Source organism: Pogoniulus pusillus, chromosome 30, assembly GCF_015220805.1.
Source record: "Pogoniulus pusillus isolate bPogPus1 chromosome 30, bPogPus1.pri, whole genome shotgun sequence".
NCBI lineage: Eukaryota > Metazoa > Chordata > Aves > Piciformes > Lybiidae > Pogoniulus > Pogoniulus pusillus.
Window position 1 is genome coordinate 11858886 of NC_087293.1, and position 24357 is coordinate 11883242.

Consider the following 24357-nt stretch of genomic DNA (forward strand, 5'->3'; position numbering starts at 1 on the left):
CCGCTCAGTGTCGCCGCAGCCGCGCACCGGGCGGGAGCCAGCGACCAGGGGCCTCCCCCAGACACCGGTCCCGACACCGACACCCGGCATCGGCCGCGATACCCGGCACCGGCCCTGCCGCCGAGACTCCGCCACCGAACCCCGGCCGCCGCCACCGAGCCCCAGCCCCGCCACCGGGCCCCGCCACCCAGCACCAGCCGCCGCCAACCACCGAGCCCGGCCGTCCCCCGCCGCCATGGAGCGCTGAGCCGCGGCACTTCAACCCCCCCCATCCCCCCCACCCACTCCCTCCCCGCCGCGCTAAGGGCCGGCGGACACCGATCTCTCCTCCGCACAAAGGGAAGCGGAGGAGCCACGGTGGGATGCCCCCCGGGGGTCCCCGCTCCGCCTCACCTCCCGCCCCCATTTCTTGTATTTTTATTTAAATTGTTTCATTTTCTGATTTTTTTCGCACCCCCCCACCCCACCTCCCAGCCCCCGGGTCCCCGGGGGGAGAGCACCGGGAGCCCCCACCGCACGCTGGCCGCGCACGGGGCGGGGCGGGCCGCCGGCGGGGCGCGGGGCCGGGCGGGGGCCGCCGCCGCCGCCGCTGCTGCTGCGCGGCCCGGGGGGGGCGGCCCGGTGAGCCCCATACAACAGCGGCCGGAGCCGGCCCGGATTCAGCTCTGACGGTAAACGAGGGGACGGCGGGGGAGGGGGCGGGAGGGGGGTGTGTGTGTTACCGGAGTGAGTGCGGGTTGTCGGCGTGGGTAAGGGAAACCAGGGGGGCTTCGGCTCCCGGGGCCCCGCTGCGGCGCTTCTCGATTCTCCCGGCGGCAGTGCCCGGCTCTCCTGGCCGCGCAGCCGCGGGGAAAGACACGGCGGGCATGGAGCCACCACCGCCGGCTCGGGAACTGTCTCGGCTGTTGCTACCGGAGAAGAACAAGAACAACTTTTTTCTTTTTCCTTCTTATTTTTAATTTTTTTTTTTTGGATGGCTTTTTTTTTGGTCGCCTGACTCGCGAGTGGAAATAAAACACCCACGAGAGCCTCCACGAAGAAAGCGGAGACACTTCCCGCAGGAGCTGCTGCTTTTTCTGCCCCGTTTTGCCTGGGAAAAAAATAAAAGAAAGAAAGGTTCTCGGGGGGAAAAAAAAAAAAAGAAAAATGGGCTTTTTTTTTTCCCTCCTCCTCCGTGTTGGTACCGAGTGAAGAAAAGGAGCCGGTGAGGAAAACCCCCGGCCCACAACGGGCTACCGGAATGGGTGGTAGCAGAGCCAGGACCCCCGGCATGGCCCCCGCGCTGGTATGGATACCGCCGGTCACAAAGGAGAGGAGAGGAAGAGGAACCACCCTGTGATGGTTGATTTCCCAACCCAGCTCCCGGGCTGCCTCCCGCCGTGCCGCGGAGCTGCGAGCGAAGCATCTCCCGAAACCATCTCCGCTGCATCCGTCTGGCATCCCTCTGGCATCTTCTGGACCATCAATGCTGGGAATAGGATTCGCCAGGGACAAGGCATCATGGTCCCCAAGAACCAGGAGCATGGCTGGGCATCCACTGAAGCTGTGCCGCTGCTCCGGCTCGGTTCCCAACGCAAAGCGAGGTGTTCCCGGTGCCGGCGGTTAACAGCTCGGCCCCAGCATCCAGATCCAGCTCTGGGAAGAGCTGTGACATCGTGGGAATTTAATGGCTGGAGAAGGCAGGGCCTGGCCGCCGTGAGCCGGCGGCAGCTCGGCACCGCTCGCTGCAGGGCACGGCTGCGCCGGGGCGGGGAGAGACGGCAGCACGGACTGGCACTGTCGGTTCATGGCCAAAGGAGGCAAAGTTTTGACAGCCACACTCCTTGTTTTCCAAGGGATGGATTTGCTTGGCATGGGGCAAGGGTAGTTTGGCTGGCTCTGGCTGCCGGGGCATAGATAACCTCGGTAGTAGGGAGCTGGTATCTATAGGGGTGGAGATGTCTGTGTGTGCATCCTCCTGCCAGGGATGCTGCTCTTCAGAGCTTGCGGGCAGCATGCCTGGGTGGGCAGCGTGGGTTTTGTGGAGGGCAGAGTGCGGGAGGTTGTGTGGCCGTGCAGATGTGGGAGCACAACAGCGTGGCCCCCCTCTCAGTGTCACGTCCCTAGAGGTGGTCAAGAAACGTGTGGACATGGCACCCGGGGGCCCGTGCTTTGATTTGCCACCGTTGCTCTTAGGGTGACTTCGTGATCCTGGAGGGCTTTTCCAAACAAAACAATTCTGCGAGTTATAAGGAGTGTCCCACGTCTTGCTCGGGACGATTTCGTGGGGTTGGGCAGGATTATAGCTTCTCATGCCCTTGTGGTGGGGTTTTGCTGTCTGGTGTGCCAGGCACGTGCCTCTGCTGGCTGGTCCGGATGGGCTTTGCTGCTCCGGTGGGACCTCGGATGGTGAAACCTATGCACGTGTGCTCTGCTTGTGAGGATGGAGGGGGAAAGCATCCCTGGCAGAGGATACTCAGCCCCTCTGGAGGGTCTTTTCTCATCCAGGATCCATAAAACTTTCAGGAGCGGCTTTCCAGGTGCTGGGGTGTGGAAGTGGAAGGAGAAGGAAGCTCTCACCACACTTCCTTCTCCTGACCTTGTCTGTAGAGCAGGGAAAGAGAAAGCCATTCCCTGTCTGCGGGAGTCTTGCCTTGTTTTCCTGCCTTTAGGAATGGCTTTGCTGCCGGCTGAGGGGGTTGGTGCCAGCAGGGCTCCTTCGCTGTGCTGGAGCAGCGCCGGCTGTGAGCTGGGCCCCGTTTCAGCTGAGCAGGTCATGAAACATTGCACGAACTTGGTGTGAATGATCATCCTCAGGCTGGAGGATGGGAGGAGATGGGCTGGCTGCTTCTGGGCTGTCTCCAAGGGCACAAAAGCCCCTCCAGGCAGAGTCACCTCATTTTTTTATCTCCTCTGGTCACTGGTTGGTCTGATCCTGATACACAGGGCCATCCCCAGGCAGGCTGCGGAGGAGCCTGCTCCCTCCTGGTGCTGTGTTTTAATGGTGGGCTTCTGCCCTGCCTGTTGAAGGGCTCTGGCTGGGACTGAGGGTCTCCCGTGTCCCATGACCCCACAGTGGTGGTCTGTATCGGCCAGAGCTCCCTGTGCCCTCCGCCGTCCCCGAGCTGCCCCCTGACTCCCCGCCGTGCCTGCCAGATTAGTGCCGGGCGTTTGCATCCCTGCCAGGCAGCAGAGTTCAGTTTTGCCTCAAGTGGCTTTTCTGGGTGGCCTGGACTGGGAAAAATCTGTAGTGAAGATGGGCAGCCCCTCTGCCCTCACTCATCTTCTCCTGGACCACCTGCAGCACAGAGAGCCTTGGCCTGGTTGATATTTGGTGGGAGTCAACTTATCCTCATTAGTGGGGTCTTATGGACAGGGATGAGGGTAGTCAGGACAGGGATGCGGTACCAGGGGCAGGAATAGTACCAAGGGTAGGGATGTGAGTACTGAGAGGAGGAATATGGATACGAAGAGCAAGGATGTGGGTACCAAGAGCAGGGATACAGGTACTGATGGTAGGGATGTGAGTACCTAAAGAAGGGGATGTCGGGTACAGAGCACAGGGGTGTGAGTAAAAGGTGCAGGGATGTGGGTACCAAGGCCAAGGATTCAGGTCCCACCCAGAGCATGGTGGTACCAGAGTTGATGGGGCAGGAGAGGGTGGTCGGCAGCCAGATCCTTATGGCTCCTTTTAGGCTCAGAGCAGGACATCCTCTCCAGCCAGGATGAGATCCTTTGGTGATGTCTGCTCCTCAGACAGGGGTGTCCATGCGCAGTGACCCACCCTACCCCCATCCCCTCTAAAGCTGGCAGCTGGTGGGGTGAGCTGGGGGGCTGCACCTGCTGGGACTCCCCTTCGTTCACCCCTCCAGCATCTGTGCCACCTCATGTCCGTCTGCAGCGGGCGCATGCAGGCAAGAAGGAAAAAAAAAAGAGGACATTTCTTCTTTTTCTTTCTCTTCTGCCTGCGCATTCCTCAAAAAGAGAAGGAAAGGAGGGGGGAAAAAAAAGCTAATATTCATGAAAGGTAATTCAATCAAAGCGCGATGCCTATCAGCTAATGCAGCAAAGCTGGCGCAGGGGTGAGAATGGGAGCCAGGAACACAAAAGCCCTGTTTTATTACCTCCTGCTTGCCTGAGAATTGCTTTTCTCCCTCGAGTGAGCCGGCTAAAGCTGGCTTTATTATGTTAACCTATTTGCGTGTCAAGAGCTATTGTGCCTCTCTTTATCTGTGTTTGTATTTGCTCGGTGCAGGGAATAAAAGGACGAGGCGAAAATGGATGGGGCTGGTCAGTGCTTTGCACTCTGGGGGCACTGATTGGTTGCTAAGTGATTTGCATCCCCGGTAATCGCTTTTATCTCGGAAGGATGTCGTGTATAATTATCAGCCTACTGACATCTTTTGAAATCTGCCTAATGGGTGTTTTTTAATTTACATGGGAAGCAGGGGCTATTTGTGTTGCTCTGATTACAGGTTGTGCCAAGTGTGGATGGCTTGGAAATGCAGAGATTTCCAGCTAGATGGTTATTTTTGGGGGGGGGGGGGAGGGGGGAAGAAAAGAGGGGATGAGGGGGAAAAGGATAACATTGGGATTTTTGGTGAGTTCTTATTCGTCTCAAGTAGATGGGTTGGAAGATTTGCAGTTGGATGTTGAGGGTTTTAGGGAGGTCCTCTTTGTCACAAGGGATTTGCAGTAGATGCTTGGGAACGAGGTGGTGGTGGAGGGTTGGTGAGTTCCTCTTCCTCCCAAGTAGATGGGTTGGGAGCAGATTTGCAGTTGGATGTTGAGGGGTTTAGGGAGGTCCTCTGTCACAAGAGATTTCCAGTAGATGTTTGGGAATGAGGTGGTGGTGGTGGTTAAAGGTTCCTCTTCCTCCCAAGTAGATGGATTAGGCTGGAGGTGAAGAGAAAGTTCTTCACTGAGAGAGTCATTGGACACTGGAATGGGCTGCCCGGGGAGGTGGTGGAGTCGCCGTCCCTGGGGCTGTTCAAGGCAGGATTGGACGTGGCACTTGGTGCCATGCTCTGGCCTTGAACTCTGTGCTAAAGGGTTGGACTTGATGATCTGTGAGGTCTCTTCCAATCCTAATAATACTGTGATACTGTGTGAAGATCTGTAGTTGGATGTTGAGGGTTTTAGGGAGGTCCTCTTTGTCACAAGAGATTTACAGTAGATGTTTGGGAACGAGGTAGTGGTGGGGGGTTGGTGAGTTGCTCTTCCTCCCAAGTAGATGGGTTGGGAGCAGATTTGCAGCTGGATGTTCTTTGTCACAAGAGATCTGCAGTAGATGTTTGGGAATGAGATGGTGGTGGTGGTGGTTAAAGGTTGGTGAGTTCCTCTTCCTCCCAAGTTGATGGATTAAAAATAGAGAGATTCCCAAATTAAATGTTGGGGGACACACAGACACAGAGGAATTTTTGGTGAGTTCCTCTTCCTCCCAAAGAAATGGATTAAAAATAGAGAGATTCCCAAATTGGATGTTGGGACACACACACACACTGGGAATTTTAGTCAGTTCTTCTTCCTCCCAAATAAATGGATTAAAAATAGAGAGATTCCCAAATTAAATGTTGGGGGACACACAGACACAGAGGAATTTTTGGTGAGTTCCTCTTCCTCCCAAAGAAATGGATTAAAAATAGAGAGATTCCCAAATTGGATGTTGGGACACACACACACAGAGGGATTTTTGGTGAGTTCCTCTTCCTCCCAAGTAGATGGATTAAAAATAGAGAGATTCCCAAATTGGATGTTGGGACACACACACACACTGGGAATTTTAGTCAGTTCTTCTTCCTCCCAAATAAATGGATTAAAAATAGAGAGATTCCCAAATTGGATGTTGGGACACACAAACATACACTGGGATTTTTGGTGAGTTCTTCTTCACATAGAATTACAGAATTGTTTCAAGTTGGAAAAGACTTCTAAGATCATCAAGTCCAACCTTCTACCCAACACCTCCATGACTGCCAGACCATGTCCCCATCTACTTAGGATGAACTCACCAGAAATCCCTGTGCATAGAATCATTAAGGTTGGAAAACATCTCTAAGATCATCAGGTCCAACCAACAACTCAACACCACCATGGCCCTCAGCACATCTTGAAGCCCCTCCAGGGATGGAGTCTCCAATATAGCCTTAGACAGCCTCTTCCTATGCCTGACCATGCTTGCAGGAGAGAAATTTTTCCTAATATCCAACCTAACCCTCTCCTGGTGCAACCTGAGGCTATTTCCTGTCAACCTACTGCTTGTTACTTGGAGAAGAAGCCAATCCTCACCTGGCTCCAACCTCCTTTCAGGGAATTGCAGAGAGCCAGAAGGTTCTCAGCCTCCTCTTCTCCAAACTAAACACCTTTATCTCAGCCCAAGCAGATGGTTGAAAATAGAGAGTTTTCCAGCAGGTGTTGAGGAACTGGGATTTTTAGTGCACCCTTGCCAGCATGGGGTTGGTGGTGCTGGTCTGGACCTGACTGTGCCAGCAGCAAGGAGCCTGGAGATGTGGTTTCCTGCACACAGAGGGTGCTGGGTGCTTCACTGGGGTAAATCTTTAACTGGTGCCTAGTGCTCTGGCTGAGTGCTCACAGCCATGTGATCCTTCATTAGAGCTGCAGCTGGTGGGTTCACAGGGCTCTGGTGCAGCCATCGTGTTTGCTTACAGCAGATAAAGCTCCTGCTCACCTGTGGTCCCTCTGTCATCCCTGGCCACTGATGGGCAACACCACAGCCTGCCTGGGCACACCAGAGCTTGCTGAGGTGTTAATGGGGTTTGGGTTGTGCTCATGGTGCTAGAGGCACCAGCAGTGCTGTGGGCAGTGGGATGTGGGTGCTCCTGAGTGTGCTGGGGCTTGGAGGAGCCCTGGTATTCAAAGCAGCTTGGCAGCACCATGCCAGTTACGGGCTCAGCTTTGCTGCCAGGGAAGGGGCAGAAGTTGGAGGTGGTTGTGATGAGATGAAGGGTGTTTGGGATCCCTCCTGGCCCTCCATGTGCTGGCACTGGGACATCTCAGTGTCAGAGGTCCTGACAGGAGGTTGGTGCTCACCACAGGGCTGAGCTACTTCTGCAGCAGGTGCTGAGCTGGGTGAGGAAGGTAGGAGGGCAGGTCCTGAGGGCAGGTTACTCACAGGGGCACCTCAAGTCAGCTGCCTTCCTCCTCTTCCTCCTCGTGTGGGAAAGGCCACATCTGAGCTGCAAGCACATCCAAGCACACGAGGTGCCCCCACCAATTTGCAGTGCCGGGGTGGTTGCCTGGCGAGTGGCACCGTGGGTGGCACCACGAGTGGCACAGTGCCATGCTGACTGTGGTGCCAGGACGCTGGGGAAACACAGGACATGGGAAAAGCAGATCTGATGGAGGGGTGCCAGACCCTTATGGCCAGGACCCCATACCCTAGGGTGCTGTGCCCTGCTGAGCGGGCAGCACCATCCTCTCCCGGCTGGTGCGCGGCGCGGGCGAGGGCACTGCTATTTATGGCTGGCTGTAAACAAACTCCCAATGAAAGAAAGTTAATGACCTGAGACTGACGGGAGCCTGCTGGGAATTTTTATAGCCCCTGGGACTCCTCTCTCTGCTAAAAGACAAAATGCAGCAGCGTTTTAACCCAAACCCAAGAGCCCGTGTGATGGGGGGGTGAGGGGGCAGAGGGAGGGGATGCACAGCCCCAGGGTGGGCAGATGGTTTGGAGGGACTGGCTCGGAGTGAGGAGGGGGTTTTTGTGGGGGTACACGGCTAGGACTGGGGTGTGCAGCCCTGGATTTGTTCCTGTGAAGGGAGGCACGCCCTGTGGTTGGGGTTTCTCCTCTCCTAGGTGCTCTTTGCCTCTTGTAGGTCATCTAAGGTCTGGTGAGGAGTGGCTGAGGGGATTGAGGTTGTTTAGTCTGGAGAAGAGGAGGCTAAGAGGAGACCTTATTGCTCTCTACAGCTCCGTGAAAGGAGGTTGCAGTGAGGTGGGATTGGTCTCTTCTCCCTAGTATCAGGTGACAGAAGGAGAGAAAATGGCCTGAAATTGTGCCAGGGGAGGGTTAGGTTGGCAAAGAGGAAACATTTCTCTGTGTTCAGGGATTGGGACAGGTTGCTTGGGGAGGTGTTGGTGTCCCCATCCCTGGAGGTGTTCAAAGCCCACAGGGACGCGGTGGTGAGGGACACGGTTTGCTGGCCATGGCGGGGTTGGGTTGCTGGTTGGACTCACTGATCTTCCAACTAAACCCAGTCCCACAGCTCTGTCTGCATGCTGGCTTAGCTGGGAACCACACACTAATAAAGCCTTAATACCCTGCAGCAGGGAGATTTGCCACCTGGAGATAAACATTCCCACTGCTCGCCAATCCAACCCCAGATGAACAACGAGAGACACCGCGGTGGGGGGAAGGCAGCAGTTCGGGATGCTCTGCAACCCTCCTGCCTGCCCATCCCCTTTTTGATACCTCAGCCAAACACGGATGGATATCAAGGCTGGTGCATCCCAAAGGGATGGGATGGGGAGCATGGCACAGGGTGCCCCACTCGCTGCCTTTGGCCGCTGCCTCCTCGCAGGCGCAGCTCCGTCTGCACGCGCCGCTTGATTTACCGCCGAGAGCTGGCAGTTAAAGCTGACAAATTGAAGGCAGTTTTAAGTGGTTCAGGTTAATTAATAGTCAGGGAAGTATCCTCTTTTTTTTTTTTTTCTCTTTCCCTTTCCATTTTTTCTAAGGGATGCTCTTAGCTTGCAGGGAGAACTGAAGCTCGACTTTCCCTTTGGGAAGGAACGCCACCTGCACGGGTCTGTCCCCCCACGTGAGGAAGGGGGATGGAGGTGGCCTCGGTGCTTGGTGATGTTGTTCCTCCTTTTTTACACCCACAGCTTTGTATTTTGGCTTGAATTTCTCACCTCTCAAGGCTGTTGCTGGAAAGGTGGCATCAGGATGGGATGGGATTGATTGATTGATTGATAATGTGACAAACAGGACCAGGGAGGTCCTCCTGCCCCTGTACTCAGTGCTGGTTAAGCCATACCTTGAGAGCTGTGTCCAGATCTGGGCCCCTCAGTTTAAGAAAGATGTTGAGGTGCTTGAACGTGCTCAGAGAAAGGCAGCAGGGCTGGTGAGGGGGCTGGAGCACAGCCCTGTGAGGAGAGGCTGAGAGAGCTGGGGGTGTGCAGCCTGCAGAAGAGGAGGCTCAGGGCAGAGCTCATTGCTGTCTACAACTACCTGAAGGGAGGCTGTAGCCAGGTGGGGTTGGGCTCTGCTGTCAGGTACAGAACAAGAGGACACAGCCTGAAGATGTGCCAGGGCAGGTTTAGGGTGGATGCTAGGGAGTTCTTCACAGCAAGAGTGATTGGCACTGCAATGGGCTGCCTGGGGGGTGGTGGAGTCCCCATCCCTGGAGGTGTTTAAGAGGAGGCTGGATGAGGCACTTAGTGCCATGGGTTAGTTAATTAGAAGGGTTAGGTGATAGGTTGGACTCGATGATCTCAGAGGTTCTTTTCCAACCTGGTTGACTCTGTGATTTTGGCCTGTGTGTCTGCAGTGTGTCAAACTCCTATTGCCTGTGCCAGTGCTCTTTGGAGATCTGGATCTCCTCTCTTGTCCTGGTGGAATCATGGAATCATTTGGATTGGAAAAGCCCTCTAAGGTCATCAACCCAACACCACCATGGCCACTAAACCACATCCAGATGGTTCTTGAACACCTCCAGTGATGGGGACTCCACCACCTCCCTGGGCAATGACCTGCTGCTTCTGCTGCTGAGATCTGTTCCAGGGCAGCAGCAATCAGCCCATGCTGCTCCAGTAACCAGAGCATTTCCATAGCCACCTGGAGTGATGCAGCCAGGTGGCCACACTGTCCTTGCTTCCGTGGGGGATTCAGAGGTGGGCACCAGTGCTGAGACCCCATCCTGGACTGGGAGCTGAAAAGACACAGAGACGTGGTGCTGAGGGCTATGATTTAGCACCAGGCTCAGGAGAGTTAGAGACTGGCAATTTGAAATGTGGTTTAATGGCCATGGTGCTGTTGGGTTGCTGGTTGGACCTGATGATCTGAAAGGCCTTTTCCAACCAAAACAAGTCCATGATTCTTTGATCCATGGATGGACTAGAGAAGCATCCACTCTCACTGGTTCATGCACACACAACCCAGGTGCTCGCATCTGCCAGTGGAATGGTGCCAAGGGTCCACAGCCTAAGCAGTTAGAACTACCCAGTGGAAAGGCAACACTGACCAGTCTCTGGGCAGCACAGAAAGCCTCTGAGCTGCATGTGATGGAGGAGTCACCATCCCTGGAGGTGTTCAAGCAAAGCCTGGATGAGACACTTAGTGCCATGGTCTGGTTGATTGGCTAGGGCTGGGTGCTAGGTTGGATTGGATGAGCTTGGAGGTCTCTTCCAACCTGCTTGATTCTGTGATCTGTGGTGGCCTTTGTGCACTGGTGCCACAGGGTGTGACAAGGGTGGGCACCTCGAGGCTGTGTCCTGGAGCAGCACAAAGCCTTTATCCAGCCTCATTCCATCTTTCTCAGCTAGACCAGCATGTGGGTGGAAGTGGTGGCTTTCCAGCAGCCCTAATGCTTGGGAGGATGAGAGATGAAGGTTAGGGACCATTTTTTAACTCACTAAAGGGCAAGACAAGCTGGAGTCTGCAGTCCAGAGATATAATTAGTTCGCAGCAGTGGTGCTTTCTTGATTTAGCTTCAGAGAGCAGAACAAGACAAGGATGTTCTACCCAATTAGCAGTAACATCCAGCCTGAGCCTCACTAGGTGAGATAACAAGCTGGGTTTATAGCTCTTCTTCACGGGCTTCTTTTTGGGAAGGGGTGGGGAAGGATGAGAAGAAACCAGTCTTGAATTCATTTCATCAAGGGGGGGATAATGAAGAGCGAGCTCAGAAAGCCCAGAAGTGGGTGGTGCTGCCTTGGCCAAGGCAGGTGATGAAAAGCCATAGGAAGCCAAAGCAGCCTGGGCCGGGGCTGGCTGTCCTGGCAGGCTGTGCTGCAGGGGCCGTGTCCTGGTGAGGACACGCACAAGGGCCACCCACACAGCGTGGCTGTGTCCCATCAGCTGCTGAGAGGGTTTACAGCACGTGGACTGGCAGCTTTGCTCCCTGCTCAGAGGGACTTGGGGCATGTGGGGTGGCTGTCAGGGCTGCCAGCTGTGCCCTGAGCCATGTGCCCCGTTGGGCACACTGGTCTCTAGCTAGATGAACCTAACTGTATCCCCTCTGGGCACACTGGTCTCCAGTGAGGTGACTCCCACCCCCGGGCTGTGTCCCCCAGCAGGCATGCTGGTCCCCAGTGAGGTGAGCTTCAGCTGTGTTCCAGGTGGCACTGGTCCCTAGGTGTGTTCCTTCCTGATTTCCAAGAGGTGACCCCAGCCACATACCCCCGTGGGCACACCAGTCCCCAGCAGAGTGACCCCAGCCAGGTACCCCTGTGGGCACACCAGTCTCCAGCAGAGTGACCCCAGCCAGATATCCCTGTGGGCACACCAGTCCCCAGCAGAGTGACCCCAGCCAGGTACCCCCGTGGGCACACCAGTCTCCAGCAGAGTGACCCCAGCCAGGTACCCCTGTGGGCACACCAGTCCCCAGCAGAGTGACCCCAGACAGATATCCCTGTGGGCACACCAGTCCCCAGCAGAGTGACCCCAGCCAGGTACCCCTGTGGGCACACCAGTCCCCAGCAGAGTGACCCCAGCTGTATACTCCCATGGGCATGCCAGTCCCCAGCGAGGTGACCCCAGCCTTGTCCCCAGCGGGATGACCCCAGCCATGCCCCGAGGGAGGTGACCCCAGCCATGCCCCGAGGGAGGTGACCCCAGCCATGCCCCGAGGGAGGTGACCCCAGCCACGCTCTCTGCGCGGCTCCGGCTGGGTGCCAGCTGCCTGCCAGCGCCGCGTCCCCATTCCGTGGCCAATCGATAGCCATTGATTTTTCCTCCTGTGTAGACCTGGCTGGGCTGAGGCTCTGCAGGGTTCTTGTGTCTGTCTGCCTGTGGCTCTCCTGCCATCAGAGCATCCTGTCCTGGTCCCCAGCACCCCCACCTCCACCACCAGCCCCTGGTGAAGCTCAAAGATGCTCAAAAATCCAGGCTTGGAGGAAGTCTAGAAAACTCAGATCTGATTAAGGGGGTTTCTGCTCTTCATGTGGGTTAGTTCCAGGCTGCTCCCCTTCTCCCAGCACCCCCAGTTCCCTCCCAGGGGCCCCCAGCTAAGATGTGGCTCTAGGAGCTGGTGGGGACCTGCTGAGTTTGGAGCTGGTGGCATTAAGGGCAGCTACGGGAGCAGAATGGCTCAGTACTTCCCTGAGAGTGCCCAGTGTGGGGCATCCCTGGGGAAGACAGAAGGGTCTCAGGATGGGGGGGACAGTCTCCCTCTCAGTGTCCCCACCTCTGCAGCTATCCCTCTTTCATAGGGTAGAGCCAGGGGATGGGATAGGAGGCTGCTGTCCCCTCCCTTGTCCTTCCTGTCCCCTTGCCAGACAGTTTGACAAGTTTATGGACACTGTCCCATGCTGTGGGATGCCCTGGCCACATGGGGACACTTGAGGCCTTTCCCAGTCCATCTTGGGGAGCATCTCCCCTTGGCAGGGGCAGGACAGAGGGGTGGGGACAGCCTAGCTCTTGGCATTCGGGGGTAGGGATGAGGTCAGCCCAGCCCTTGTCATCTTAGGGCTGAGATGGGGAGAGCCTTGCTTCTGTGGTCCTGGGACTGGGATGGGGACAGCCTGGATCTTGTCCCTTTAGGACTGGGATGGGGGCATCCTGGCTCTTGTCCTTTTGGGACTGGGATGGGGGCATTCTGGCTCTTGTCCTTTTGGGACTGGGATGGGGACAGCCTGGATCTTGTCCCTTTAGGACTGGGATGGGGGCATTCTGGCTCTTGTCGTTTTGGGACTGGGATGGGGGCATTCTGGCTCTTGTCCCTTTAGGACTGGGATGGGGGCATTCTGGCTCTTGTCCTTTTAGGACTGGGATGGGGGCATCCTGGCTCTTGTCCTTTTAGGACTGGGATGGGGACAAGCTGGCACTTGTCTTTTTAGGACTGGGATGGTGACAGCCCAGCTGTCCTCATTCTGGGCCAGGAATGAGGACAGCTTGGTTCTCATCATCCTGAGACCGAGAGGAGGCCAGCCAGGCTCATGCCATCCTGGACCAGCGCTGGGGCCAGCCCAGCTCTCCTCCTCCCCACCGGGAGCAGCCGCAGAGCCGCTGCTCTGCAGCCTCCTTCCCACCCCGCAATGATCATCAGCTCTCGTCGTAATCATTAAGACTATTAGAAGGCAATGTTGGCTCGCAGCTCCTGTCAGGCTTCCCCTTCTGCTTTGCCAACGTGCACAATTAATGCCAATCAGCCTTGGGGGGGGGGGGGCGGGGGGGAGCAGCCAGCTCCTCACGCTCTCAGCAGCTCCTGGCAGCGTTTGCCATCCCAGCTTGTAGGGTTTTGGTGCCCTGGCTCTAAACATCTGAGGGAAACTCTCTGCTCCTTTTAATTACTCAACGTTCAGCAGCTCACTCCTGGGGAAGGAGGGAAGGGGGAAGCAGAGCTTTGGGAAATGAGTATATAAATCTTACAAGATGCCTGATTTTTCCCTGTTTAGTAGCTGCCCTTTTGTTGTTGTTTGTTTCTTTTGGTTCAGGAGGTTGAGGGGAGACCTTTTGGCTCCTCTAGGGCTCCTTCAAGGAGGTCATAGCGAGGTGAGTGAGGGTCAGGCTCTTCTCCCAGGTTACAAGTGGTAGGATGAGAGGAAATGGCTTCAAGTTGCACCGGGAGTGGCTTAGGTTGGATATTAGGGAAAATTTATTCATCCAAAGGGTCATCAGGGATTGGAAGAGGCAACGGAGTCCCCATGCCTGGAGGGGTTGAAAAGATCACAGGATGTTAGGGGTTGGAAGGGACTCAAGGAGATCATCGAGTCCAACCCCCCTGCCAGAGCAGATGTTTGGATGAGGAGTTTAGGGAGAGGAGATCTTAGGAATGCTTGCAAACGTCTGGAGGGTGGGTGTCAAGAAGAAGGGACCAGGCTGTTTTCAGTGGTGTCCTGTGACAGGGACAAACTGGAACCTGAGAGGTTCCATCTGAACAGGAGGAGGAAATTCTCTGCTGTGAGGGTGCTGGAGCCCTGAATCAGGCTGCCCAGAGAGGTTGTTGAGTCTCCTTCTTTGGAGAGCTTCCAAACTCACCTGGACATTGTGATCCTGGGCAAGCTGCTGTGGGTGCCCCTGCTTGAGCAGAGGATTGAGCTGGCTCATCTCCAGACGTCCTTTCTAACCCCTACCATGCTATGACTCTACGACCAGCCAGGCAGTTCTCCCTCCCTTCCCTGTGTTGTTTTCTCCTTATAAAGCTGATTACCCTACAAGGGAACCCCAAAAGCAGGTTGAGCTGAGGAGAAAAGGCGGTGGGGGGAAGAGCAGGAGTTGCTTGACCCGGCTGGGGGACTAATCCTCGTTACCAAAGTACACATCAATTATCAGAATTCCTGCAGTAATCTCCAAGATCTATCTTTTCTGCTGAAGCAGCTCATTACTGAGCACCATTCATTTCCAGCTCTCCGGGTGAGAAGGGTTTAAATCTCCAGAGCTTTGTGTTGCAAAATAGACTCAGGGTGATGGACTCCCCTTAAATATTGAAAGGATCAAGTTGATTGCTTTTTTTTTTTTTCCTTAATTTGTTTAGTTTCCCTTCTGTTTTCCACCCTTTTTTCCCCCATCAGGATGAGGTGAGGGTAGGAGGCTGGTTGGGAATCACCTCCCCAAGGGTCGGTGGGGTGATGTGACTCCCACATCTCCCTGACCTCAGCCAGCGCTGCAAAAGGAGGGAAGGAGGTTTCCCCAGGCTACCCTGGCAAGTCTCTGAGCCTGTGCCAAGCTCAGCCATGGGCACAGGCAGGGCTTTTGTCTGCCAGTTGGGCAGGGCTGGGGCAGGAGACAGGCACAGAGCCCCTTTGTGTGCAGCTGCACCCTGAGGCGGGCAGGGGCAGCGGCGATGGAGCAGGGTGCGGGGATGGAAGCAGCTGTGGGGATGGGGAGTTGGTGTCCAGGGATGGGGAGCAGTGGGATGTAGGGATGGGGGGGGAGTGGGTACCCAGGGATGGGGAATTGGTACCTGTGGATTAGAAGTGGGACCCAGTGATGAGTTACAGGGTGCAGGGATGGGTGCCTGGGTTCTTGGGGAGAGGAAGACAGTACTCAGGGGTAGGATGTTGGTACCCAGGATTGGGAGCAGGATGCAGGGATCAGGATCAAGGGACGGGGAGCAGAATATAGGGGTGTTGAGTGGGTACTTAGGGGTGGGGAGTGGGTGCGTGTAGATAGAGAGTGGCACAAAGGGATGGGAAGGAGGATGTAGGGGTAGGGAGCAGGTACACAGGGATGTGGAGTGGGGTCCAGGGACAGAATGGAGAAGGTAGGGATAGGGAGCAGGTGCACAGGGATGTGGAGTGAGATCCAGGGATGGAAAGGAGGATGCAGGGATAGGGAGCAGGTACACAGGGGTGTGGAGTGGGATCCAGGGATGGAAAGGAGGATGTGGGGATAGGGAGGTGGTACTCAGGGGTGGGGAGGAGGATGCAGGGATAGGGAGCAGGTACACAGGGGTGTGGAGTGGGATCCAGGGATGGAGAGGAGGATGTGGAGGTAGGGAGATGGTACACAGGGGTGTGGAGTGGGATCCAGGGATGGAGAGGAGGGTGTGGGGGTAGGGAGATGGTACACAGGGATAGGGAGGAGGATGCAGGAGTAGGGAGCAGGTAGCCAGGGATGTGGAGTGGGAGGCAGGGCCGGGGAGCAAGCCCCGGGGCTGGGGCAGGGGGCGGCGCGGGGCGCTGTGTGCGCTGCCGCCGAGGCTCTGTGCAAACACGTTAATTTGTTTTCTTTCTTGCCTCGCCTTTCAGGGTAATTGGTTGCATTTGAAGCCTTTGTGAAAGCCTTTGATTATAGTAATTTCAGCAGCACGATCTACCCTGGATTCCTTCGTCAGATTCTTTCAGAGCTCAGGCGCTCAGGGGCTGTAATTAGGCAGCGGCGCTCGCCTGGCTGCCGGGCACGGACGGGCAGCTGGGCACCACGCTGCTGCCACACTGACCACGGGACCACCGAGGGCTCTGTCACTGGGGAAGGCAGGAGAAGCCGTGCTTGATGCTGGGGAGATTTGGTTTGTGCAATGTTTGTAGAGAAATAGGATCCTGGAATGGTTTGGGTTGGAAGGGACCTCGAAGGTCATTCAGTTTCATCTCCCCTGCCATGGGCAAGGACACCTCTCGCTAGACCGAGCAGCTCAAGGCCTGAATATCTCCAGGGAGAGGGCATCCACAACCTTCCTGGGCAACCTGTTCCAGTGTCTCCTCACCCTCACTGTTAAGAATTTCTTCCTAATCTCCTGTCTAAATCTGAGTAACAAATTAGAGGGGAGATGGACATCGAGGCAGCTACTGCCTGCATGCTGTGCACTGACCCTGCCGGGACCCCAGGGCACCAAAATCACCAAAGGCACCCGAGCAGGGCCCTGACCTTTGCTAACAGGGCTGCTCCACGCTTTGCTCCTGGCATTCCATTCCCAGTCCCATGGAATGACCTTCTCAGCAGCACTGTGCCAGCATCTGCCACTTCCAATTACCCACCGCAGCTCAGCGCCGCGGCTGCTCCTCCTCAGCACCAGGCTTTCCTCCTCTGTGGCAGGATGGCAGCAGGTCAGGGAGGGACATTGCACTGAGGTCCCTGACCCACCCATCTCAGAGACCCACAGGAACCCACCAATGCTGCCCAGAGCTGCAGGGTGCTGGAGACAACTCTTGAGTTTCCAGGATCATTATTAACCTGTTCGAGAGCTGTTCCTGCTCGCAGCTAAAATAGATCTTTAATCTCTGCCCAAAATAGCTCATTTGATGAGAGGCCTCCTTAAAGCTGACACATAAATTTAACCAGGCTGCCCGAGCCCTGCATGAGGAGGTCTGCAAATGCTCAGCAGCACTCCAGTCCCTGGGTTTAATTCCCTTCTTATGGACTCATCTCTCACCTTTGTTTCTTCCGTCGGGGTTGTTTGTACTGGTCAGGAGGTGGTTTGCTTGTGTCTCCTGCTCTGTGTCTCTTTCCCACCCTGCTTGTGAACAAAAGGCAATTTTGGGGTGTTTTTTGGTGGTGATTTTCTTGCACAATCCCAGGAGGTTCTCCTTGGAGCTGCCACAGGAGGAGAAACCTCTGGGATGGATAGCAGAGACCTCCCCTTGTTGCTGCCCTAAGGTCCCAGCAGTGATGGGATGCTCTGGCCAAGTCCTAGTGTGGGCTTGTAGCTCTCAGTGCCACTCTGTCGACTGTGCCATGGCTGGTGAGTTCTGTGCCACCCTGGTGTCATGGCAGCTCCAAAAAGCCACCTATCCAGCTGGCAGTTGGGCAGCAAAATGTTTCCTTCATAAGTGAAGGCAGCAGGAAGTGGGGAGCAACAACAGCTGCCCCCAGGGTGAGGCTGAGATGGGGACAGGAGCAGTGCCTGGCCCTGGCTGGCCCCATGTGCCTCAGGGTGTCCTCAGTGCTGGAGTAGACTCTCCAGTCCCATCCCATCCCTTCTCTGTGCAGGGTGCACTCAGGAGAGGCTTTTGTACCCACAGCCCTGGTGAGATGTCCACCCACACCTCCACTGGGATGTGCACCAGTGGGTGTGTGCACATTCTCCATGGGAGTTTCCCTGCAGGCTCTGTCTCATGGGGTGGGTGACGATGAAGAAGTTTAGGTCTGAGTGACCCCAGGAGCATGCAGCTGAGCAGGATTGAGCCCCAAGGTTCAGACCCTCAAGCTGAGGGTGCAGTTTTACCAGTGCCAACCCAGTCCTGATCTCTTCACCTAGAGAAGGGTCTGGAGAACAGGTTTGGGGAGGAGCAGCTGAGGGAGCTGGGACTGTTCAATCTGGAGAAGAGGAGGCTGAAGGAAGATCTCATTAGAGGTTGGAGTGTGGTGAGGGTTGGTCTCTTCTCCCTGGTATCAGGTTGACAAATGAGAGGAAATGGCCTGAAGTTGTGCCAGGGGAGGGTTAGGTTGGAGATGAGGAAGTTTCTTTGCTGCAAGAGTGGTCAGGGATTGGCACAGGCTGCCCAGGGAGGTACTGGAGTTGTTCAAGAAACACATAGATGTGGTGCTAAGGGACACAGTTTGGTGGCCATGGTGGTTGGACTGGATGGTCATAGAATAGGAGAATCAGTCAGGGTTGGAAGGGACCACAAGGATCACTTTGTTCCAGACACCCCCTGACATGAGCAGGGACACCTCACACTAGATCAGGCTGCAAAGAGCCTCATCCAGCCTGGCTATCCCTTCAGGGATGAGGCTTCCACCACCTCCCTGGGCAACCCATTCCAGGCTCTCACCACCCTCATGCTGAAGAACTTCTCCCTGACACCCAGTCTAAATCTCCCCATTTACAGCTTTGTTCCATTCCCCCCGCTCCTATCCCTACCTGACAGCCTAAAAAGTCCCTCCCCAGCTTTCTTGTAGCCCCCTTCAGATACTGAAAGGCCACAATGAGGTCACCTCAGAGCCTTCTCCTCTTCAGACTGAACAGCCTCAACTCCCTCAGTCTCTCCTCATAGCAGAGCAGCTCCAGCCCTCTGATCATCCTCGTGGTCCTGCTCTGGATGCATTCCAGCATATCCATAGCCCTCTTCTAACAGGGGCTCCAGAACTGGACGCAGTACTCCAGGTGGGGTCATAGAATCAAGCAGGTTGGAAGAGACCTCTGAGCTCATCCAGTCCAACCTATCACCCAGCCCTGTCCAGTCAACCAGACCTTGGCACTGACTGCCTCACCCAGTCTCACCAGTGCAGAGCAGAGAGGGAGGATTCACTTCCCTCGCCCTGCCGCTTGCACTTCCCTTAGAAGGCTTTTCCAACCCAAACGATTTCCCCATGGCTGCAGGGCACAGGTTGCTCCTCCAACCTCCCAGCCCCCTTCCTCCCCCAAAGCTCCCCCTCTGCCTCCCCAGTGAGATCCCAAGCAGTGCAATAATCACTTCCAGCATCATTATCCCTGGCAAACCCCAGCTCCCAGTTTTAATCAGAGAGGAGCCGGTGTTGCTTTAAGATCTGCGGGTTTTAAAGATCACAAGAGGGGTTAGAGAAAATTACCCTTGACTCTGCCATGCTAATGTAATCTCTAACCAGATCTGCAGCTCTGCAGCTAAAATTGCTTTTTAGATTAACATTTAATTATTAACAGGGCCCCCTGAAAGGCCTGGGGCTGGAGCACACGGAGAGGAGCGGATTAGCTGCCAGCGGGCACCGGGAAGGTCGTGGCGCGGCTGGTGGCACCCTGCCAATGCTTTAGTGCAGCCCCTGGCACCAAAACTTCTGGGTGCCTCCCTCAGGTTTTGTGGTTGGGGGTGATCTTTCCTTTCCAGTGAAGGTGGTTAGACACTGGAGCAGGTGGTGCAGGGATGTTGTGGATGGTCCCTCCCTGGAGGTGTTCAGATTGGAGGGGGCTTTGGGCAACCTGGGTTAGTGAGAGGTGTCCATGCCCATGGCAGGGGGGTTGGAACTGGATGGTCTCAAAAGGACTCTTCCAACCCAACCCATCCTGTGGTTCCTGTGCTCACCTGCTGAGGAGTTGCTCATAGAACCACAGAATGGTAGGGGTTGGAAGAGACCTCTGGAGACATCCAGTCCAACCCCCCTGCCAAGTCAGGGGCACCTAGAGAAGGGCACACAAGAACACATCCAGGTTGGTTTGGAATGTCTCCAGAGATGGAGATCCATCACTGCTCCAGGGCTCCCTCACCCTTAAATTAAAGAAGTTCCTCCTCATGTTCAGAGGAAACTTCTGATGTTCCAGTCTGTGCCCATCACCCCTTGTGACAGGTCTCAGGGCACCACTGATAAAAGCCTGGTGCCATCCTCCTGACACCCACCCTCGAAGTATTGATCAGCATTGATCAGATCCCTCTCAGTCTGCACTTCCCAGACTCCAAACCCCCAATTCCCTCAGCTTTTCCTCCTCACAGAGATCTTCCAAGGCCCTTCAGCATCTTTGCAGCCCTTTGCTGTCTCCTCTCCAGCAAGTCCCTGTCCTCCTTGAACTGGGGAGCCCAGAACTGGGCAGAGCATTCAGTGCCCTCTGCTGCTGTGAATCTAGGTGGAAGATGGACAGGCACAAGCTGGCACTAACAGCTGCCAACATCACCATGGTGCCAGGTGGCAACACTGACCCAGATCCTGCTTGGCTTGGCATAGGGTGGGCACCCTCTGTGCATGGAGGGCAAACCTTCCTCATCCTCAGAGGAGGGATAGGAAACCACTTCTGATGGGAAACCTCTTCTGAAGGGCAACCAGTTCTGATGGGGAGCCAGTTCTGGTGGGAAACTAAGGTCCATGTAGCCCAGGGATGCTGGCTGTGCCTCTGGCAGGGCATCTGTCCCTCCAATCCTAATCTAGGGCAGGGTGTCCCTGCCCATGGCAGGGGGATTGGAGCTGGGTGACCTCTGTGGTCCCCTTCCAACCCTGACTCTATGATTCTATGATTCAATGTCCCCAGCTCAGTGGGGTGGTAGGTTCCTCCTCCACCCCAGCTCTGAGGGATGAGGGACAAAGGTGTCCCTGGTTGCAGCAGGTAGCCCTGGCACCGTGGCACTGCTGGTGGGGTTTCCATTGGCACACCAGGCCCCAGCGTTGCCAGCTTGTGAGGGCTGCTGCCAGCCTTGCCCTCACTCCCACGCTGTCTGTCTGTCTGTCTGACTGGCACTGTCAGAAGCCAGGTTGACCTGATCACCTTCTGTCCTTGTGTTGAACCCAGCACTGGCTTTTAATATCTGTGAGTGGGGGAGAGCCACAGCAGGCTGAGTCTGAGAGCTTTGCAGCGTCCCCATTCCTGCCTCTGTTCCTCTCCCACCCCCAAAACCTCCTTTCTTTTTCCAATGGGCTTTGCACCCCAGGCTACCCAGACACCCCCCTGGGGAAGGATGCTCACATTGTGACCTTTCAGCATCTGAAGGAGGCTTACAAGAAAGCTGGGGAGGGACTTTTTAGGCTGTCAGGTAGGGATAGGACTGGGAGGAAAGGAACAAAGCTGGAAATGGAGAGTTTCAGACTGGATGTTAGGAAGAAGTTCTTCACCATAAGGGTGGTGAGAGCCTGGAATGGGTTGCCCAGGGAGGTGGTGGAAGCCTGGAGGTGTTTAAGACCAGGCTGGATGAGACTCTAGACAACCTGCTCTAATGTGAGGTGTCCCTGCCCATAACAGGGAGGGGTTGGAACTGTCTGATCCTTATGGTCCCTTCCAACCCTGGCTGATTCTATGATTCTGTGATGGATTCTCTATTGCACCAAAGCCTGGATGCTCACCAAGCCCTCATCCTTCGCTTTTCCCACGCCCGAGGCTTGCTGCTGCCCAGCCAGACCCAGTTCAAGCTGAGGAGACTTTAGAAGTTCCCTTCCCCCCCCCCTCCCTTCCTTCCACACCCCCAGCCTCGTCCCATCACATTTTCTTTTATCTAAATCCTTGCCTGCAAAAGCCTCCATCGACAGCTGCGCAGGCCTTATCTCGCCGGAGGGACCTTCGCTGGGCTCGCCGAGGAGATAAGCCAGACTTATCAGCTGCTGATGTCAGAGGAGGTGCCAAACCCTCCCATCATGGAGAGGGGGAGAGGGGTTTTTAGACAGAGAGGGGAGGGTGGGGTGAGGTGTTTTTTTTTATTGTTATTAAAGTCACAAAGACCTTGGGCTTATAAATAGTGAGATGGAGAGATAGGGATTGCAAATCAGCCAGCCTGGGGGTGGGGACGAGCAACCAGAGAGGGGGGCTGGAGAGGGATGGAGTGGGGTGATGCTGGGGATGGGGAGTAGTGGGGGTTGGGGTTACTGGGGGGATGACTCTGCTCTGGGTGTTTCTGAGGGAGCCAGCTCCTGGCAGCCCTGAGGGATTCAGTTGCTGGCAGCCCAGAAGGATCCCCCACTTGTGGCATCCCCAGGGGCTCCCAGTCTTGGTGTGCACAAAGCACCCCTCTGCTGCCATCCCTGAGGGACCCAGCTCCTGGCATCCTTGAGGGATTCAGTTTCTGGCATCCCTGAGGGATTCAGTTTCTGGCATCCTTGAGGGATTCGGTTTCTGGCAGCCCAGAAGGATCCCCCACTTGTGGCATCCCCAGGGGCTCCCAGTCTTTGTGTACACAAAGCACTCTGCTGCTGCCATGCCTGAGGGACTCAGCTCCTGGCATCCCTGAAGGACCCAGCTCCTGGCAGCCCTGAGGGATTCAGTTCCTGGCATCCCAGAAGGATCCCCTACTTGTGGCATCCTCAAGGGCCCCCAGTCTTGGTGTGCACAAAGCACTCTGCTGCTGCCATGCCTGAGGGACTCAGCTCCTGGCATCCCCAAGGGATTGTGCTCTTGGAGTCCACAAGGAACCTCACTGCTGCCATGTCTGATGGACCCAGCTCCTGGTATCTCTGAGGGACTCTGCTCCTGGCACCCCTGAAGCATTCCAATCTATGCCTGGGGAGAACTCTGCTTCTGACATCTCTAAGAAACTCTATTCCTCATATCCCTGAGGGACTCCAGTCCTGCCATCCCTGGGGGACCCTGCTTCTGGCATCCTTGAGGAACCCAATTCCTCATGGCCCTGAGGGACCTTGCTCCTGGTGTCTCCAGGAGACCCCCTTCTTGGTGTCCTCAAGGGACCCCGTTTATGGCATCGAGGAATGCTGCTCCTGCAGTCGGTGAGAGACCCCACTCCTGGTGTCCCCAAGAGTGGGGACACTGCCTCTGTACCATGAGGCCACTGGTGTGGGCTGGGCAGAGGCTGTGGGGACTCCAAAACTGCTGAGTGTTGTCTTTGGTGGCGTGGAAGAGGCAGAGCAGCTTGAGCTAAATCGGATCCTGCTGATTGGAATTAGTTCCCATGCAGATGGAGCTAACTAAGCCAGCTCCCAATTCCCATCAGCTGATTCAGGGGCTTTTCTGAGTGGCATTAACAAAATGCCACCGTGGCACAGATGCCCATTGTGCCAGGTAACCCACCCACTCACCTATGGACACAGTCTCAAGTTGTGCCAGGGGGAGGTCTAGGAGGAAGTTGTTGGCAGAGAGAGTGATTGGCATTGGAATGGGCTGCCCAGGGAGGTGGTGGGGTCGCTGTGCCTGGGGTGTTGAAGCCAAGCCTGGCTGGGGCACTTAGTGCCATGGTCTGCTTGATTGGCCAGGGCTGGGTGCTAGGTTGGGCTGGCTGAGCTTGGAGGTCTCTTCCAACCTGCTTGAATCTATGATTCTATGGCTCCTTTAGGGCCTCCAAGGAGGAAGACAGGGGGTACCCAACAGGGTGCCAGGGTGGCACTGTGTTCCTTGTGCTTCTGAAGCTTGCCTGTGAAGGTGGGGTGGAGCTGTCAGAAAAATTGTCCCCACTGTGTGACACTGGGAGACAGGGGCAGGGCTGGGGGCTGGATTAATGGGAGGCTTTATTTAGTTTGGCATCTGGCTCCTGCATCTCTGCTGGCTGCTGCTGCTGCTGCTGCTGCTGCTGCTGCTGCTGCTGCCTGAGGTCAGGATGGCTCCAACAGGGTGCTGCTGGGACCCCACTGATGGGTGCCCAGATGCAGCAGCACCTAAGGGTGCCTGGTCACCAGCATCCTCCTTTCCCTGGGCTGGGGCTGTGTCTTCACCCTCCCTCCTGTTGGCATCCAGATTTGGTGACCCAGCAGTGGCCACATCCTGTGCCCTGGGGGCTGCTTGGCCTTTCAGCTTGCCCCATGGCACCCCTGGGTGCTTTGTTCTTGTTCCCTGGGGAGCAGCAGGGATCAGATGGTGCCACTAAAGCCGTGCCTGGGGCACAAGGACAGGGCCAGGGACACGAAGATAAGCACATAGGGACAGTGCCATGAGGCATCATCCCAGCAAGGTGCAGGGGAGGAGGTGACGTCCATCCACTAATCGTCCAGATGGTGACACCCAGCAGGACACCAGCCCCAAGGTTACTGCGTAGGTGAGGCTCAGGTGCCTGGTGCCAGCCTCCCACACATGACCACAGGTGTCCTGACCCATGCCCAACCCCACAGGGCCAGGGTTGGTGTGATGGGCACGTGCCAGGGTGGGGATGATAGGGGACCTGGTGGATGAGGAGCTGGATATGAGCCAGCAATGGGCACTTGCAGCCCAGAAAGACAGTGGCATCCTGGGCTGCATCAAAAGCAGTGTGACCAGAGGTGGAGAGAGGGCATTCTGCCACTCTGCTCGGGTAAGACCTCACCTGCAGGGCCCAACACAAGAGGGATGTGGAGCAGGTCCAGATGAGGCCACAAAGATGATCAGAGGGCTGGAGCACCTCTCTACAAGGACAGGCTGGGAGAGCTGGAGGAGAGAAGGCTCTGGGGAGACCTTAGAGCTGCATTTCACACTGAAGTGGGCAACAGGAAGGCTGGGGAGAGAGAC

General features: G+C 55.9%; 1 protein-coding gene across 1 annotated transcript in view; it reads left to right on the top strand.

Moving 5' to 3' along the window:
* The first annotated feature begins 567 nt into the window (after positions 1-567).
* FAM222A (family with sequence similarity 222 member A) overlaps positions 568-24357 on the top strand; it is a 48310-nt gene continuing 24520 nt past the window's right edge. The window contains exon 1 of the mRNA XM_064168610.1: positions 568-671. The gene's annotated coding sequence lies outside the window, so the exon portion shown is untranslated. The remainder of the gene's footprint in view (positions 672-24357) is intronic.